General features: G+C 39.8%; 1 long non-coding RNA gene across 1 annotated transcript in view; it reads left to right on the plus strand.

Moving 5' to 3' along the window:
* Positions 1-3,688: 3,688 nt before the first annotated feature.
* LOC142415144 (uncharacterized) overlaps positions 3,689-17,702 on the plus strand; it is a 62,717-nt gene continuing 48,703 nt past the window's right edge. Inside the window, exons 1-2 of the long non-coding RNA XR_012777300.1 lie at positions 3,689-3,713; positions 6,694-6,831. This is a non-coding gene — a long non-coding RNA (uncharacterized LOC142415144). The remainder of the gene's footprint in view (positions 3,714-6,693; positions 6,832-17,702) is intronic.

A 17,702-nucleotide genomic window follows, 5' to 3' on the forward strand; every position in this document is an offset into this window, starting at 1 on the left:
CATTTTGACTGAGGTCAATAATATAAGCGTGAGGTCAATCATACGAGCTGGAAGACGGGGTGAGAAGAGAATATCTGTTTGTTAATGTGTGTGTTAACAGTGTCTTTAAGTCTGTGTGGCCAGCTCCCATCTTCAGTTAGTTTGTTCCATTCATAAAACTTTAGTTTGGTCATGTGAGAAGACACAGAATGTCATTGGAAAAGAGCTAGAGATTCATAAACAATTAGTGGATTAAATAATTAGTGTAGTAATAGGGTCATAACACTTCCTAGAAAGTAAGCAATGTCTAAGATCAAAATAAAATAGGGGGAAAAAAAATTTAATAAATTCTACACTATTCATGTAAGGCTCATCTGTGTTGTTAGTTTAGGTTTTAGTATATGGTAAAATGCAAGGATGTAACTTGCTTAAGGAATCAGCAAAGTGTTATCATCACTTCATCTTTAAGTGTAATGAGAAACATTTTCTTACTCAAAGGAGGAGAGTGGCTAGTTCACTAATTTTCTCCATCACTAGAGGGCTCAGATCACTTTCAGAACATTGTGCACCTGAGCCAACTTTGGCGTTTAAATAGTCCTTCATCTTTGTGTAATGCATGTGTGTTTACGTACAGAGGGGGAGAGGCATGCTTCAATTCTTCATGTGCTGGAGCATTGCTACACTTCTGACTTGCCTTTCTCTTGCTATTAGGAAGTTGTATACAAGCAGCTAAGGACACAGCTGTATTCTGCCCCATGGCATTTCTGTGTTCATATTTTTTTGAATTTTCTATGATCTGTTTACATCTCTTGGATTTTGAGGTGGTTTTTTTAGGTCTATCTTTGAAAATACAGTTTAAAGCTAGTAGATGTGTAAGCAGATCAGAACATTTAAATCTCTGTGTCACTACCAAGTTTGTACAGTTCAGTCAAAATTAGGAAGCATTTCTTTACCAAGAAGGTGGTCAAACACTGGAACAGGCTTCCTTGAGAGGTGGTCGATGCCCCAAGCCTGTCAGTGTTTAAGAGGCATTTGGACGATGTCCTTAATAACATGCTTTAACTTTTGGTCAGCCTTGAATTGGTCAGGCAGTTGGACTAGATGATCGTTGTAAGTCCCTTCCCACTGAAATAGTCTAGTCTATTCTATTCTTAAATGTGAGATGCCACTCTGGTACATGACACAGTGATCCGTTAATGACTAGACAGGTTTCCAGAGCTCCTGATAGGATGGGAATTGTGGCATAGATGGAGAAACCTTTCATTTGACCCTCCTAATACGCTCTTTTGGGGGGCTAGCCCCTGTGCGGGTAAGCAATAGTGCTGCAGTATTGCTGGCAAGGTTTTTTGCACTGAGTATTACGCATGCATTCACCAGAATGCATTTCCATCCTGTGGAGATGGTTTATTTGGTCTGTTCCTGGATTAATTTTGTCTCTGGAATATTTCCGAGGCAGAGAACTAATGATTATGCCCTGGAGTAGGCTTATGGCTATCTCAACGAATGTCAGAGGTCCATGTTTCTTGTCTTAATGGTGCATGCAGCCCAGCAGTGAGAAATTTAAGGAATCCAAGAGGAGACATCTTCCTCACTTTTTACAGTACAGTCGTTGGAGTGTTGTGTTTAGAGACCTGCACTCAGAAAGGCAACATCGCTCCTGTACCTGCAGCGTGCTGGGAGCTTCTGAGAGGTTAAAGTGAGCTGCCAGCAGACCAAGGGGGAGAGGAGAATAAGAGTGGACTGAATCTAGCTCAGCTTCCACAAAGACAGCTAAAACTGCCTTATGCTTGAAATGGGAACAGGAGTGAGCTCTCAGCAACAGTGTCACAGATCTGGCTCAAGTCCTTTCACTGAAGAGGTCCTCTCTCTTGGAGTCCTAGTGTTGGAAACAGGAAAAAGGGAAGTTTGACGTGAATTCCTTAGGCAGCTTCTTTATATGAATTCTTAGATTGTGGCTACAATACTCATGAAGTAATGGATGCAGTTCAGCTCAGGGGAGCATGGGAGTCTGGGTGACAGCTCCAGACTTTATTCAGGCTTTGTTAAACTATGATGTTCAGAGTCTGCATGCAAGCTTTCCTTGTGGGAGTTTCTATTGAATGTGCAGGCTTACATAGCTCTTAACTCTTGCGCAAAACAAATTCCTAAAGAAGCCTAAAATCTTGATGGTAGCATCGCTTTCAAGCCTCTCGTGTTCTTAGGTGTTGAATCTAAAAGAAATGGAATGAATCAGTGATTGTTATAAATATCTTTAGTGCTTCTTATGATCCGAGTAGCAATTAAATGTGTTGTAAATGATACCAAGATATTTTGTTGTGTTGCTGAACTAAATCAGTAGTTTGGTTTTTAAGTTGTCTCACAAAAGAGACAACTTATTTCATACCTGGAGTATTGTTGAACCCAAGCCAAAGTTCTTTTTATTTTTCATAATATTCACATTGGCAAGAAAACATGTAGTATTTTTGGTAGATCTTGGAGGACAATGAAAATACGCTGTTAATCAGAAAGACACGCTTGCTTACTTTGTTAGGTGGGAAGTGTGCCAAAAGCTTGGTTCTACTTTGAAGTTCATCAAGGTAGGAAAAGTATTGCAAACTCAAAGCTGTATTCAGTCTCTGGCTAAATTTTGTGTTCTTCTCAGCACATAGTCCCAAGCTTCACTTCGTTGAATATGAGTGTGAGGCTCCTGCCTCAGCAAAGATCAATCCTTCTTTCCTTTTCCTTCTCTGAGCAGCTATCTGGAAAAGTGTCGTCAACTTTTGTATATGGGACCTTGATCTCATTCTTTGTTACACTGTTGGGAAAGTGTCCATTAGATTTGATGACCAAAATGCCAGCAGTGTTCTCTTATGTCAGTGATGAAGTTGGTCTGAATTTGTAATTCATTCCCAATAAGGAATGTTTCCAAGTTTGGAGTGACTGCCATTTGTAGCATTAGCGAGTGAAAAGAAAAATCAACAAATTATTTATTTATCATTGCCCTTGCTTTTTTGTGTGCATTTAAGTAGCTAAAATGAGCTTGTGTTTAGCTACATGAGGTGTGCCAGTGAGTCTGTTGAAAAGGCTTGTTCTGACAGTGTGTCATCCCCAAAGTAGCAAGTGCATTCCCAGGTAAAATTGCAAAGGAGTATCTGCCGTCAGATCAGAGTTTGAAGGTGCACTTTTTGCAGTGCTGTACTCATCTTGCATTCTGTCTGTTGGAGAAATTGGGATGACCATTTCATTTCGTTATCCAAAAGAAGCAGATGGGTGTTATTTTTGTCCTACACGCTGAACTCTGGAAAGCCCTATGAAGAACAACTTTCCCAGTGATAGCTGGCCAGTACCTTGCTGTGAATGAATTTAGAGTTACAACCTACTTTTTTAGGAATATTACCCTACACTTCCAGACTTTGTAGTTGTTCTTGGTGGTTCTTAGAACATTTAGTGATGCAGTTTCACTAATCCATTTGCTCTGATAAGCTCAGTAAGTGAATTACAAGATTTTTCTGTCACTGTAGATCTTGGTAGTTTCAGAAAATGTTTTTCATCTTGTTTTTGATACAGGAGGGCTAAACAAAAGTATGGATATCTGTATTTTCATCGAAGTCTAATGAAGAGAACTTTCTCTACTTTGCAGAGTCAGAGAAGCTGTGTCTTAAATTATTTTTCCATCACTTCATAGTTGTTAGATAGAGATGAGACATCAATGATTTTGTGGCTTCATCCCCCGGAACTGATGACTTCTGTTCTAGGTGAGGATGAGACACTCACTGTAGGAGGTTTTGTAGCCTGAACAGTTAACAACTCTGTTATGATGCTTTTATGCTCTTTCAGTTAAAGCCACTGAAAGACACTTTTTCTGTTCGGCAATCTTAACACTTGCCTTGTTTTCTGCAAAAATGAAGATGATTGTTTTTTTCTGAAGTTGTGCTTTTTATTAAAGTGACAGTAAAGTAGGGCAGATTTTGTTGAATTATTTTATATTATGATGCACGGCAAATGGTACATTGAGACAGTGGTTCATTTTGTCTACTGTTAAGACTAGATTTGAGATGTTAACTAGTTGGGAATAGTCCTTCCTGGCACCCTCCTACTAGCTGTTATTCATAAGCAGGAAGCAGCGCTCAAATTTTTTTTGAAAATTTGTTATCACTCAGGTGTTAATTCACACTACTGCCTATTCCATCAACAAGTTTTTGTTGGTATTTTTGTAATTCTTGTAAAGTTACTAGTATACCATCTATCTATAGTTGAGAGCCTTGTTTTGTATTTCTGAATATAAGCACCCTGTGCTGATTTGAAGAAATTATGCCAGTGTTCAGACAAGAGAGTCAAAGTTGGGCAAAGACTTCTGAATGCATATAAATTTCTTTTGTTGAACCAAAGAGTGGAGGAGTGGATCTCTGACTCAGCTCCCCTCTCTCTCTACTGACAAACTGTGAGCTTGCAGCTGGGAAAGTGCTATGGGAGGAAAAAATGAAGGCCAAAGTCATCGTGTCTATGGAGCCATGCCAGAATCTGTGAGGAAAAGCCACCCAAGATAATGTCAAAGAATTACCCGAAAAAGTGAGAGGAGAAGAAGGATTGAGAAAAGATGACATTTCAAGAGTATCAGCGTGGTCACATATGATGCAAGTCTGGGACAGGGCAGTGGGAACAGAGTGGTGTTGCTGAGACTTGAGTAAGATGAAGTCATTCGTCTTGGTTAGAACAAATTCAGAGAAATGCCAAGTGAGGGATAGAAATAGTAAGCAAGACGTGTATTAGAGAGGAGTTGAAATGGAAGACCAAAGTATAGTTGAAGGTCAGGCGCTTTAAAATGGGAATGACTGAATCATGCTTGTGTTCTAAGAGGAGAGACTAGAAAAGGCCAAAAACATCTGAAAGGAACTGCAAGGAAAGAGTAAAGAAGGGATAGAAAATAGAAGTTGCAGTGGGATTAGTAAGCACCATGAGCAGCCTCGGAAGTCAGGAGTCTGCACTTCTCAACAGGGCTGGGGAGGAGCGAGTGAGGGGAAGAGAAGGGGCAAACTAAGAGGTGAGATGGCACGTATGTTGCTCAAACTGTAGCGGAGAGATACGAGATTCTGTGTGAGGGAATGGCACCACGGGTAACTTAGCAGCATTGCTGGCACTTACACATCTGTCTTACACTCCTCTACCACGCTCCCTAATCTTTCCCCAAAACTGCACTGCTTTGTAACACTTCCTGTGTTATACTATGTGGTTTTAAAGTGACTTTTACTGATGTAATGGATTGTCTCTACAATTTTCCTTCTCTTAGCCCTATTGGATGAACAAACAAAACTCCAGTTCTGCTGCCATTTGATCAAGAAGGGAGGGGAGGGGAGATGTCTTGTGCTGGTGACATTTTTGTACTCAGTAGACTTTGTCCTTTATAATGATGCATCAGAGTGTCATGCCCCAGTCTGCTCTGATGAGGCATATGCAAACGAGTGCCAGAACAGGGCAGGATGTCATAGAACATAAGAAGAATGAAAATTATACATTTTTTTGTTTTATATTTGATGGTGCTCTTGCATGAAAATTAAGGGAAATATTTTGAGTTTGAGTAAGACAGCCTTTCTCATACAACAGTTGTCTGCTAATGAAGTTGCTGCCTCTTTTTCCCTGCTGCCATTTCTTCTGCCTCTAGCATTCATTGCTATATTCCTACTTCAACCTCTTTCTGCCGTTGACAGCAGATAGTGGCAGTGGATTCCTGCTTCTTTTTCTACCTTCTATTACTATATATTTTTTCTGTTTTCTACTAGAATGAATGAGAAGGGGTTTTGGTCCAATTTGGCTTTGAGTTGTTTACTCTGTTGTACCTTGAGCTGTCTGTAGCTTCTCAATAGCTTCTCTGTAGCTCACAAATTCAGTCCGTGATCCTGTTGGCATTTGGATGCTACTTCCACTCAGATGAGAAGTATTTAGTAGCTTTGTGGACTCTCCTGCTTAGCTGCACTACAGTCTAATTAAATGCCTTGCCTTGACTGAGGGGGGAATAACTACAGGCTGAAGGGCACAACATTGCAAATAACTGTGTAAATAGGCTCTTAGTCTCTTCTCCCACCCTAGAGGTGACTGAAAAAATTCTAAGAAAGTAGCATTTTGGTAGAAAGCTTTGACTTTTAGGTTAACAATATCTTTTTTTCATACAGGAACAGCAATTATATACTAAAAAAAAAAAAAAGATGGCAGTATGTGGGTTCAGCAACTCTGCTCAGAAGACCTGTAGTTTGCACCTGCCTGATGCTCTCATTCTCTCATAGGCTGGGTTCTCTGTGGTGTGATCCTTTGCCATGCACCACAAAGTACCCAGAGATGGAGTTGTATCGAGAAGCATCTCTCAGTAGGAAGTGGGAGCATCAGGCACTGAGAGGCATTTCTGAACTATCCAATTTTGTCTCTGATGTCGATTTATTTCAAATCTCATTCCAAGTATGGACCATTGCTTCTAGTTCCTGTTCTAAGCAGGATGTAATAATGCCATATTCAACACAGACTTCTGTCCAGGTAGAATGGGAGTATTTTTGGTGTTCGTTGGCAATCTCACATAGTCATGGCAGTGTACTTGGATCTCCTCCCAAAGACAAGTGCAAAGGTGTCCCCTGTTCTTTTCTGGCACGAGAAGAGTGAGTTTGTCTAGTGCACCACTTATAGCACTTTCTGGAGCACTTTTATTTCCTTAAACATCTAACATCCAAATTTATTTATTTATTTATTTAGGTTGTGAGGTCCAGTGAAGCTTGCAGCTCTGTGTGTGGGTGTTTCCCTGAAGGAGTTGCCAGTAAAATATATACAGCTGAGCTGACTGCAGCACTTCTTACTAGAGCATACCTGTCAAGAGGATGAATGAATAGCATGGTAAGGATGCAGTATATCTTTAGTTTAAGGAAGAAAACAGTCTTCTGTTTGTGCTCAATCTAGAATTGAAAGTGTCAGCCACAGAGTACACCATGTTAATCTATGGTTTCACAATTGCAGTACGTTCTGATTAGTAGTGCTGTGGAACAGGCTTCCAAAGCAAATCTCAGGGCACTTCTGTTATCTTAAAATGAAAGCCTTAGGAACCTAAGACTGAGCTGCTTACTCTGAGCTGTACTGTGTAAGCTTGTGTGTGTCCTGTATGCTTGAGAAGGAATTAATTTGCATGACAAAAGAGTATCTGTGTCTAAGTCTAAGAAATACCTCTTTTTCCAAGTTTTTTCCAAGTTGCAAAATCCTCAGGTCAAACCATGCTTGATCCCATTTGTGCTCGAAAATGCTGTTCAGGCTAGTAAAGGTTAGCAAAACAGTCTTCCAAATGGACATACATTGGTACCAAGTTTCAGCATAGTTCAATTTAGCTAACCTGAATGTCCATTGTGATGTAGAATTGTGTGTGCTGCTATTTCATTTCAACTGAATAACAAATGTATGCTGTTACTGATTACGTTAACATATAATTATTACCATGAGAGTATAATCCCCTGAAACCACTGGTCACTTGGTGTATGTTCATTTAGCTACAAATGCTTTTCATTTTCCATTTGTATTTTATCATTTAATTGCTTTACTCTATTCAACATCAACCTTTTTTGATCTCCTGTTAATCATTATTTGGAATGAGAATTAGCCCTTAAGCAAACAGTGCCCCAAATCTATCTTGCTTCTTTGTGTGTAGTGATGACCTTGTGTTGGACAGAAAAAAAATAATTAGCTATTGCTTTAGATTTATAATAAGAGTTCTCTTAATTATATTTGAAAATTGCAGTTGGAAAAAAAATCTTAACATTTATTCATAGTGTAAATCAACAGATTATATTTTTGAAGGACCTCAGATTCTAGAAAGTCCTGATCTTCTGAAAGCCTAGTGGAAACCTTTCCTTAAAAATAAAATAAATAAATAAACTCCACATCTCTTTTTCTAAAAGAGATCTAGGCACTTAAAATTTCTACAGCCTCTGAAGGGAATCAAGTTTGTAAGCATCACTGTTCAAATGGGGAGTTGGTGCCCAAGGCAGTGATATATCTGGAAAATTTGACACCCAAAATCACATGACAAAGAACAGCATCCTCCCTGAAGCTGTTGGAACTGGCCTGTAGAACGGCAGAAGGAATAAAAAGACAGGGATCGGGGAGCTGTCTGTGATTCACTTGGGAAACCAGGGTAGCTCTGCAGTTCTCTCCTGGCCTGTCTATTTGTTTTCCTTCCAGAGGAGTCTTGGATGTGAGGGTGAGGAGGTATCAAGGTTGTCCAGAGTCCTTTGGAGAAGGCCAGCACATGCATCTGGGGACTGGGTTTGCAGGTTGCACAGTTGTGATAACCCTCCGCACTGTTAAGACAATAGCCATTGCGTGGTGCCCACTTCAGAGAGGCAATCCTGTTCCTCTTAGTCAGTAGAATGGCATTTTCTTCATTGCACTGAAGTGGATTTGTAAGCCCTTAATGTTTACGTCTTTTGTCATAAAATTAATGAGCATCCACCCCCTTAAAAATCTCATTAAAGTTTGTCTTTGGCAGGCTGCCTCCCAAAGTCTTAACAGCACTTTGGGTGCTGATGATCTGATCTGATCGGAGTGTCTTCTCATTCCCTCCTCCTTCCCCATCTGTTTGTATCCACCTCTTGTGTTACTAAAATAAATTGTTTGGGGTAGGAACTGGTTTTTCTGGTTTTGCTTGGTGCAGTGCTGTCTGGTGCACAACTTCTCTGCAGTATGAGTTAGCCTCTGCTGGTTGCTGCTATGCCATCTCCTCTATCCAAACAAGTTACTTGAACAGTAGGCTGCATGCTGCAGCATACGTGTAGTATACGAGAATGCAAGTAACTGTCATGCTTTCCTGTATCTAACCTGCATCTCAGACAATCCATTTATACTAATAACTCTGGCAACTTGCTTAAAATCAGAGGTCGAAGCAGAGGGACTGCTGAGGAGGTGAACCAGGGTATGGAAGATCAGAGGCTGTGGAACTTGTAGGGAAAAATGAGGTCTGGTCCCTCCTCTTCAGTATAATCTGCACTGCTGCCAATCATGAAGTGGGGAGTGATGGGACGCTTGTGCACTATAAATATGAAAATGTAGCTGTATTTTAAGAAATTTTAAGATACTTCATAAAATGCTGCTTTTTGTCTACTGATTTACCATGATCTGAGATGACAGAAGGAACAATGGAAGGAAACTGGAGGCTCAAACAGCCTACAGTAGCAAATTCTTTACTTGCATGCCTTTGAATGTATTAAAGTTAGGATTCATTAAACAGTGCTTTAGGGGTTGCAGCCATCATTTTAAAATGCCTCCTTTAAACAAACAAGAAATAGTATAGCCAAGTGCAAGTAAGAAAAAATATAAATTGGTGGTTCTTTGGTAGCCTTTTATTAAGGATTTGTCTGTAAGCAATTTTACAGCAGATTGCATAGTCATGTCTATTCAATGGGCTTTTAGACATTGGGGAGATTGTTGTTGTTTAGGAATATCAAAGAACTTTTGTACTTATTATATAGCTTTGGTGAACAATCATTAATCGTCTTAAAAATAACTGGGGACAGATAACATAATAAACTGCCCCTAGGACGTATTTCTCTTTTATTGGCCAGCAGTTATAAGTAAAAGGCAGAAATGCTGCTTCTAGCTAGTTTTGTTTAAAACGGCAGGAATGAAGAAAGAATTATCAGGATGTGAAACACATTAAATCATGGCAAGAAAATTCCTTTCATCTTGAGTATGGCTGCTGACTGTCAATAACTGAGATTAATGCTACAGGAAACAAAGCAGAAATGTTAAATATAATGACATTTAAAGAAGAGCAATAACCAGTTTATTAAAGGAAAGTGGTTTGAACTCTGTGAGGTTGGCAAATGGAGTTTCAGAAGCATTTTAAGATACTTTTGCCTCATCTAAATCATTATAGGAGTAAATTAAAATATATCCTGTAAATGAAATCTGGTCTCTCTTTGCATTATCTCCTCTAAGGGATATGCCTACTCCTAATTTTTAAAAGGAACTCAAGTGTTCCTGATTGTGAGCCTGAAATTCTGTATCCCCAAAAATTGCCACTTCAACAACTTCCCTATCTGATGTGAATACACTGAAACAGAGGCTGCTTTAGCAGTGCATGTTCCACGAAGAATTAAATTGAGCTGTTTTTTTGGTTGTTTGGGCTTTTTTTTCTTTGTTTTTTGTTGTTGGTTTTTTTAAGCTTTCTTTGCTGTCCCATAGCTTTCTCCCTTTCCCAAATTTAATTGCAGCTCCTGACAACTCTCGGTGCTGCTTCTCACAGGGAAGTACAGAGCCAGACTGGCAATAGCAGCTCTGTGCTGGCAGCCAGGGAGAGTGCAGAACAGTTTAGTTCAGCTACTGTTTCAGTTAGTGGTGTGGCATTAACCTGGGTGTCTCTCCCCTCCAGGGAATTAAATTCTTACAAGTTATGCAAAAATTATCTTTAGGACTTCTAAGCTTCATTGCCTTGGGAAACCTGGCCAAAAACGTCTCATCATCCAGTGACCTTGGCAGAGACAAAAAGGCTCAATTTAGTGGGGGAGCTACAATGAATTTCACCTTGAAGAATTTCACCTCGAAGAGCTTGGTTGGCAGAGGTGCTGATTAGAGGCTATGGATGAGGATCTCTGTAGTTCAGGGTGCTCCTATGTTTAAATGCACCCTACTTCATAAATTTCTGTGGAGCTCTGAGGATGGAAGGGCCCATCTGTGTAGAGAAGGTGGCTATAGAAGGACCCTTGGTGTAAGACTGCAACGTGCTTGTGAACTGGATGCCTCTAATGATCTTATGGGGCACAGTGCCATTTACCACTTGCCTACTCCTACCACCTTCCCCTTCTTGCTTGAATGTTGCATTTACTCCATTAATTCCTTCTCCATTAATGTTATCAGTTTCTGTTGCTCAGTTGAAGTCCTATGTATTCTCTACCAGTCCAGCTGTGCGTGTCAGTCTTTTTGATGTGCACCTGTTTCTTTTAATGAATTAATTCCAAGGCTAGATGATCCCTGTGGTCATCTTGCCTGGCCTTCTGTATAACACAGATCATACGGCTTCCCTGAAATAATTCAATGATACGAGGGAGGCATTTCTCTCTAATGTTCATTTAATTGGGCGCAGTGAATAGTCTTTTAGTCCATCGATATTTTGGAAGAAAGCCCACCCTAACCTATGATTAACTGAGAGCAATAAACACATTTTGGATTGGAAAGTTAAAACTAATAGATTCAAATAGGCTTTTGAAGTTGATTAGTAGAAGTAACTCATTCTCTGGCAATTTCTAGTCTTTAGACACAAGTCTTAGAGGGACACTTGACCTTTTTTCCTGCCTAATGCATGAGCAGCTCCGATTAACATAAGCAGGATGTCTTTTGTGTAAAGCTCCTGCGTGGCTGTGGGTACATCTGTCAGCAGCGCGGAGCTGTGCAGGGTATCTCAGCAGGCTCCGTGTCAGCCCTGCACTCTCTTCCTGGCAGTTTTGGGTATCCTGTTAATCATGGGAGCTGTTTAGAGTGAGAAATGAGTTTTGCCACTATAGTATCTGGTTGAGACTGACTTACATCAAATGGTAGGAAAGCTGTTTCCTCTTAAGGATAGTGTGAAATTTTGCTCATGTAAGAGATGAGAAGCAGAATATGTTCAAATGTGAGTGGGTCCAAGGACTATTAATGCATAAAGGAACATGGCCCTTGAAGATACTTGTTTGGGAGCAGCTTTTATGATGATGTAGTAATTACTCCTCTAATAGAAAAAAAAATAATCCATGGGCATTTAACAGCAGCTGAAGAAACAGCAGCAACAGAGGGGATCAAAGAGAAATGACATAAAAGCTGATAGCAAACGGGGGCGGTAGGTGGGGAAGTAGTACTGACCTTAAATCTGAAGAATTTAGATTATGATTTCTCTGGAGCAGGCAATATATGCACTATTTTGTTTAGTAGCTATCCTTTTTCTTTAGTGATAATGAATGTCTGCAACCCTAATAGAAATTATAATTAGCCACAAAAAAAGCTTCTGTGAAGAAATGGTTTCTGCCTAATACGGTATGGGAGAAGACTTTACGTGTGTCTGCTCTTTGGAGTCTCTGTGATCTGCTCCGTGGGACCAGAGGCTTAACCATATTCAGGGACTTGGTGGGACTATATGCCCTTGCTTCAAGGCCCCTTTGTTAATTAAGAAACTAGAATTGCTTTGTGTCGTGTGGTAGCCTAGGTCTAATGATACTGCTTACAGCATGTGTGTCTGCTTGTTGATCTTACCTACATAACTATGAGTTGAGAGGCGGAATGAACAGTGCTGGAGACTGCTGATGGCTTTTTGTGGAGGCAGACTCTCTGTGGCCTTGCTGTTTGAACAGCTCATGAACATGGCTCAAACTAGAATCAGGTCCAGTTACATGACTGGAGCGATTGCATTCTTTATAAAACTGGCACTCAGTAAACTTACGTAACCTTCTTTTTTCATAGAAAAAAAACCCAGTGACGTAGGAAGCAACACATGACATTTGCTCTGAAAGTCAGTGCACTATCTCTGTAGCACATGGTAGATGAACTGAATTTTCCTGGTTCTGGTGCACAAGAAAGCATGGACGATACCATACAGTCAGAGTGGTGCTTCACTTTTTCCTCTGTGGTAGAGCCACTGATCAGCCATAGAAGTCAATGTAGAGTTGGGGTATTTTTTGGGTTTTTTTTGGGTTTGGATCCTTATTTTTTGGTATGCCAGAACTTGATGTTTCACAGAACACAGATAGGTCTTTGTTACTACTTGGAAGATTATTTTATCAATCCAGCATTTACAAATGTGAACATGACGTTCACTGTCTTCTACTAATCAGCATTCTCTGTACACCTAGACTTCTGACTTTTTCACAGATAATAGAATATGTTTCTAATACTATTTGTACTACTGTATTCGTATTGACTTAAATGCTGATTCTTACCAATTCGACAGTATGTGGATTTAGAGGAAGAAATGTTTCACTGAGCAGATTATCAAAGACTGAAAGGGGAAAGTAGTTTTCCAGATGAGTTGATCCTGCTACATATGTCACTAAAAATAACAGAAAGCTCCTAAGCAAATGGATGCAAGGTTCTGGATGACATAGCCTAAATAAACTCTGTCCGGAGTGGTGTTTTGTTGAGAATGAAGCCATCTGTAATGAGTGAAAATACAGCAAACAGGAGAATAGTCTTAATAGGGATCTGCTATTCTTTGGTTGTGAGATAGTATTGTCTAAGCTGAGTAAAAAGCAGTGGCTGAATTTTGGCTTGCACTGTCACTAGGTACATTCTCGACAACTGCAGTGAGGGTAGGGATTTTAGGATAAATTGAGCTGGGCTCCAATCTATGGAAATGGGATTTCCAACTCCTGTGTGCACTGAGGTACGGAGGCTGAAGCGCGGGGGACTTGCCCAGCCTGGTGCAATGCACACGCGCACGTTGTGCTCGCCCTTGCACTACACCTGACTTGTTCCATTTTGGGCGAGTAATTCCTCTGTGCTGGTGGCAGGGCATGAGTGTGGAGGTGGAGAGAAGCTGAATAAAACTCAGACAGAATATGCTAGTTAGGTATCCTGCTACTACACTGAATTTGGGCTTGTATAATATGACACTAGATGAAGAATTTAAGCTTATTGATGGAGGAGTAAATTGGCAGACTATCCCAAACTGTGGCTGTCTGCAACTTTATTTTGAGAAGTCATGTGTAGTATCTCTCTGTGCTTCATATCACAGCCATAATTTAAGATTTGCAATAATATTTCACCTCTTCTTTCAGGGGAAGGAATATTTTTTTAGCAGTGATGGTGGGAGAATACAGAACTGCTTCTCCTTGGTGGCTGAAATGCCACAGGAATGGTTTTCCCTGCTGCATTTCACTCCAAAGCAAAATGGCTGCATCAAAAAGAGTTTCCCCATCCTGAATCTTAATGGTTTTATTTTTCTTGTCTATGAACTTCTCAACTTCAGATGTTTTGCCTTTTTTTTTTTTTTTAAGTGAAAGCAGAATAATAATGTTTAAAAACTGGGCTATTGTAGGTTTTTAAATATGGGAAAATAGTATAGAACATAAAATTTATTCAGAATTCAGTTAAAAGTCAGTGTTATCTTCAAACTGGGTACTTCTCTTTTGTTCTGGAGGAGATTTTGGGGGACTCTCTCTGCAGTGTTCTCAGTGCTTGAAAGATTACTTTTCAGTAATCTGTGTTGGGAGATTAGTAGGTGAAAGCATAATTTTCCATAATCATAAGAGACAAGAGTTTTTGAATAGTGGCCTCAGACTCTGGGTCACTCACAGGTTGAATTAACTTTTGTTGGTTTGGTTGTTTTTTTTATCTTTTCTTCAAAATGGTTAAGAACACCATAAGGCTTGCTAGCAGGAATTTTCTCTTATCTATTGAATCTCACTTACAAGGATTAATGAAGAGGAAATGGGAGCTTTTGTTGTAGGAACTGAGTGAATCTTATGGCCTTTATAGCAAACTATTTGTTGATTTAATAGAAATTGTGTTTCACTAGCAGGGTAATTCATCAGCATCAGACACCAGTAGTACTGTATGTGCTGAAATCAATTTTCTGTGAGGTTCAGAGCACACTAGAAATCTTATGCTTTAAAATAGCTTTCTGGGTATGACAGAGAAGAATCAAGTGATTACCTTAAACTGAAGTAAACGAACATGCTAAGACATGTCAAGCTTAATCTATCAAAGCTATTTTAAAAAAAGGACCTATGCATTTGACCATTTTTATTCATGTTTGCAATAAATACTTCCATTTTCTGAAAATCTACTTGGGGAAATTTTTATCATGTTGAGCTTCTCAGACAGTAAGGCGGTAGATGAAAAATGTCAGAACTGCTATTAACTGGAAACAGTTTATATGCTGGTAAATGATGTATGAGCACAATGGGCCATGATGGTCAGGACGCTCAGCCCAGCATAGGTTTTGTCTGGCTGGTGCTGAGAGATGGGAGGTTATCAGTCCTCTGCTCCTCTTCTCCCCGTGTTTCTGGAAAGCCTGTGGGAGGGTGTCCATGCAGCCACCGACAGTAACTGGATGCAGCTGGGTCACTGTCACTGGACATGCCACAAAGGGGCATAAAATATCAACTGAGACATAAATGGCAGGGGAGTGATGAGGGGTGGGAGAGTGTGAATATATCAAATAGTGAAGAAAACTACCTGCAACTTTATCTCCTGACAATATTTGTGTACATGAAAGCTCTCATTAAGCTTGGCAGGACTGTGGATGAGAAGGGGCTCATGGATGAGAGTATGACTAGCTTTGTCCCACAGGTTTGTAATACTTTAAAAAAAAAAAAAAAAAAAAAAGGCAGTTTCTGAAATCTGCCTTTTTCCCCCAGACCTTGCTGTATATGTATGTTAGGAGGAAAATTAAGGACTATTAGTGAAAAAGAAATTAATTGCATGCTAAATCGGGCCTGCATACACACATTTCCCCTATTTTATAATTGGTCAAGCTGAGCCATTCACAGAAAGAACTGCTTAAAGCTGATGCCTAGGGCATAAAAATTACCCACAGTTGGAAGCTAATAATATCATGTAGTAAGGCAAAGTAATATTTGTGCTAAAAAAAGGTATTGATTAAACTTTGCAACGTATTGTTGGATTCCTCATATTTAGGTTCCTGCTAAAGTTTCACTGAGACACATCACTTTTCCATTAACCACACAGTCATTCCTGGTTTGAGTTTCTGCAGACAGCTATTTTGCAACGTGTGCGCTTTGGAGCTTATAAAAAACCTGATGTTAGTCACACTTGTAGTAATATTAGAGAACATTATTAGTACTGTCATTTCCAGAGCAAAAATGTGTCCAGCCTTACCCTGGGAAATTCGCTTAGAAAATGACACACCGCTTTTTCTTCAAGTTTACCAGGAATATATGCTTAAAGGACCATTTCTTTGCATGTAGATTCCGTGAAGTTTTAAGCATGCGGTGCATATATATCTTCATTATAAAAGCTCTCCCCTGAGGTCCCATGAAAATTTGGCATTGCTGTAGCATGCTTTCTTCTCTTATATGTTCATATTATATGTGTATTTCTGACAGGCCGATTGGTGTCAGCTAAACCTGATTTTGCAAGTATAAATAATGAACTCACTTTGTTATAAATTATTATTTGCATCTTCCATGTAGGCCACCTGTTCTAATCTGTGCCCAAATCAGATGCTTAGGGGGTATATCTATAGTTAAATTGGAAGATAAGCTTGCAGTACTTGCTTTACTTTAGTTAGTTCTCCTTATGATGTTGAAGAAGTTGCAGTGGCTCTGTAGTAAATATCAAGTACATTTCCCAACAGCTGGTTGGGGTACAGAGAGTGCCGAAGCCATACGATGCTGATAGATTCACTGGCTTTGTCAGTTATAAGTAACTGTGTGCCATGTCCATGAAGTCCTGTCACTTGATTAGAAGGAAAACATGAGTTGGGACACCTAAACAAATGTAACTTGTAGCATCGTATCCTGGTGATGGTCTGTGACTTCCACCGAGGCAATGGGAAAGCGCTGCGTGAAGCCTGTGCTAGGCTGGCGTTACCAGACTTCTGGGGTAACCTATGAAACCATACATGTAATTAGGATGATTTCATTTTCAAAAAAGAAATTGTGTGTGTGTATTTAAGACTATTGCACATTATAAGATTTATTAGTCTATGCTGCTTTATTTGAAGATGAACACCCAACTTACATGGATGCCCATAAGCATTGTACTGCTCTGACAGCTCTAACTTGAGGGAGGGATGACTGCAGCCTTGTGGTATTCCTGGTGATTAAAATGTGCTGATGGACATAAATGATTGTTCTGGGTTAGATCTAAGATTTGTCTTCCATGCTTTCTTTTTTTCCTAGAGAAGAAAAATTAACCCCAGTCTGTCCATCAGAGAGAGTCCATAAATTTGTATTCGCAAAGTATCTCCTGATTTATAGCTTCTTACAAAAGTCAACCTTTTTATAATACCCCCCAATAAACTGAGTCTCGATATTTTTCCCTTTTTGGTCATACCTGTGGCATGCAATATACTGAAGGAGCACTGGGAAACCACAGGGTCCACTTTAGCTGCAGCCCAGATGTTGATGCTAGCTTTCGGTGCCGCTGCTTTCCCAGTAGAGAGGGCCTGCAGCCAGAAAGTAACTGCATTGTCAGAAGCTGAAATGGAGAAGACCAAAATGAACCAAGGAGATGGAGAGGCTTGTTTATAGTATGCTACAGTTTATTGCTTATTTATTGTCCAGATCTTTAAAGATGGGCTAATGGAGAAGGGGAACTAATCCCGTGGGTGTTGAATCTCTTCTGATAGTGAGAAACGCAAGCATAAAATTGCAGTAAAGCAGGACGGCCTCTGAAGAATTTTCCTAGGAGTAAGCTTTTTCCCCCCCTACTGTGCAAAACAACTAGAAAATTTCCATTATAACCATGCTCTTCACCCGAGTTAATAGCTTTGTATCAGGGACTGACTTGCCTGAGTAGCCTTCCTCAGAAGACAGGGATAGATATAAAATTTTGTGTGCTTTAGACTTCACCTTTGACTTATGTTTCATAATTCTTGCTCTTTGTCGTGTCAGTAAGGAGATAAAGGTGGAAAAGTCATGTAGAAAAAATGGAATAAGTAAACATACTACTGAATGTGGCCCAGGAAAGTTAAATTGTGGTGGTTTTGGTTTTGGGGGTTTTTTCTTTTTTTTTTTTTTTTTGCTTACCAGCAGATGGATCCCCTTCTAAATACCCCAGTTTTAGAACAT

This window comes from Mycteria americana, chromosome 10 (genome assembly GCF_035582795.1).
Source record: "Mycteria americana isolate JAX WOST 10 ecotype Jacksonville Zoo and Gardens chromosome 10, USCA_MyAme_1.0, whole genome shotgun sequence".
In the NCBI taxonomy this organism is placed as follows: Eukaryota; Metazoa; Chordata; class Aves; order Ciconiiformes; family Ciconiidae; genus Mycteria; species Mycteria americana.